The sequence below is a fragment of the Cyclopterus lumpus genome, chromosome 17, assembly GCF_009769545.1.
Source record: "Cyclopterus lumpus isolate fCycLum1 chromosome 17, fCycLum1.pri, whole genome shotgun sequence".
NCBI classification, from domain to species: domain Eukaryota; kingdom Metazoa; phylum Chordata; class Actinopteri; order Perciformes; family Cyclopteridae; genus Cyclopterus; species Cyclopterus lumpus.
In genome coordinates, this window is record NC_046982.1 from 21,499,414 (window position 1) to 21,501,913 (window position 2,500).

Sequence of the window (2,500 nt, forward strand, 5' to 3'; positions counted from 1 at the left end):
CACACACTCTCCTCCTCCCTCCCTCCCCATCCATCCATCCCTCTCTTCCTCCCCCTTCCCCATCCATCCCTCTCCTCCTCTCTCCCCATCCATCCCTCTCTTCCTCCCCCTTCCCCATCCATCCCTCTCCTCCTCCCTTCCCATCCATCCATCCCTCTCTTCCTCCCCCTTCCCCATCCATCCCTCTCTTCCTCCCCCTTCCCCATCCATCCCTCTCCTCCTCTCTCCCCATCCATCCCTCTCTTCCTCCCCCTTCCCCATCCATCCCTCTCCTCCTCCCTTCCCATCCATCCCTCCCTCTCTTCAAATTGTGTTGCTTTAAATACCCGCTGACACCTCGAGGGGAGGTGGAGGAGTGGAAGTGAAGCGAGAAGAAAGAGGAGTGAGCCACAGTGTTTAACTTAGCGTCTGCTGAGGATAGATAGGTCTCTCCTTTCATTGCTGCAGCTCGGGCGTTTAGCTTGTTTTAACCCCTTAAACTCTGGATGAACTTGACTCCGCCCCCTTTTAACTTAAGTAGCTTCTGTATCTGAGGGTCATGGGGGGGGGGGGGTAACCCTGTATGGACCGGTGGATGCTCTGGTAAACGTTTACGTTATTCAATATTCATAATCTGGACTCTCCAAAGTAAATGAACTTATCTGCGATTAGTGTTTGACCGACGGCTCGTTCGCCGCACAGCGAGTGATTTGTCGGCATTAGTGGAGCTTTAAATCATCATTAAAACACATTACTCAATGGGAGTGAGATTAACCTTTATTTATTAGCCTGCATTAATTTATACAGAAACTTAGGCCGCACGCACACACACACACACACACACACACACACACACACACACACACACACACACACACACACACACACACACACACACACACGCCGGATTAAAAGACACTCCAGTTGCTGTAATGAACGAGCTCTACGAGAGCTGCCTTTTCCATGGACCTTCCTGCCAACTTCCTGCCGACTTCCTGCCAACTTCCTGTCACCTTCCTGCCGACTTCCTGCCAACTTCCTGTCACCTTCATGCCACCTTCCTGCCACCTTCCTGCCCCCTTCCTGCCACCTTCCTGCCACCTTCCTGCCACCTTCCTGACCCCTTCCTGCCACCTTCCTGCCCCCTTCCTGCCACCTTCCTGCCAACTTCCTGTCACCTTCATGCCACCTTCCTGCCACCTTCCTGCCACCTTCCTGACCCCTTCCTGCCACCTTCCTGCCAACTTCCTGTCACCTTCATGCCACCTTCCTGCCCCCTTCCTGCCACCTTCCTGACCCCTTCCTGCCATTTTCCTGCCCCCTTCCTGCCCCCTTCCTGCCCCCTTCCTGCCCCCTTCCTGCCACCTTCCTGACCCCTTCCTGCCCCCTTCCTGCCACCTTCCTGCCCCCTTCCTGCCCCCTTCCTGCCCCCTTCCTGCCCCCTTCCTGCCACCTTCCTGACCCCTTCCTGCCCCCTTCCTGACACCTTCCTGCCACCTTCCTGCCCCCTTCCTGCCACCTTCCTGACCCCTTCCTGCCCCCTTTCTGCCACCTTCCTGCCACCTTCCTGCCAACTTCCTGCCACCTTCCTGCCACCTTCCTGCCACCTTCCTGCCCCCTTCCTGCCACCTTCCTGCCCCCTTCCTGCCACCTTCCTGCCACCTTCCTGCCAACTTCCTGCCACCTTCCTGCCACCTTCCTGCCACCTTCCTGCCCCCTTCCTGCCACCTTCCTGCCACCTTCCTGCCACCTTCCTGCCCCCTTCCTGCCACCTTCCTGACCCCTTCCTGCCATCTTCCTGCCCCCTTCCTGACCCCTTCCTGCCACCTTCCTGCCCCCTTCCTGCCACCTTCCTGCCACCTTCCTGACCCCTTCCCACTTATCTAACCTTTAGGCCCCTCAGTAATCACCAGTAATGTATTTATGGAATCCATCCTCTTCAGCTCCCACTATCATCACTGGCTTTATCCCAGTGATGATAGTGGGAGCTGAGTGTCACTCTGAGCCTCCATCACAGCTCCTCCTTGGCGTTCTCTCGCCGCTCGCCGCTCGGTGGGAGGAGCTCTCGCCATCAGCCTGAAGAATTAGCCCAAGAGGCTATTAAAGGAGACACTAATCCGCGTTGCACTTGACCTCACATCCCTGAGCCGTCATGGTGCTGAGATAACCACAAGGTCAGGGCCGCAGTAAAACACCTTCTGAGTGAATCCTGGTGTACTGTACCTTTAAGAGAGTTTTTTCTTTTTTTTGAAGGAGCTGAACTGGCCGTAAAAAACGACTTTAAAAACGTCAAAAGAAAGAAATAGCTGCAAAAGAAGCGAGTGTTTCTTTTGTTGCCGCATGCCGTTAGTTTTACACACACACACACACACACACGCACGCACAAACACACACGCACACACACACACACACACACACACGCCTCTCTCACATCTTCATTTGACTTCCACCGCTTTGCACTTAAACAGATGTTTTTTTTTTTTTTTCCTGGGGAGAAAAAAATAAAGAAGAAAAGAATCAA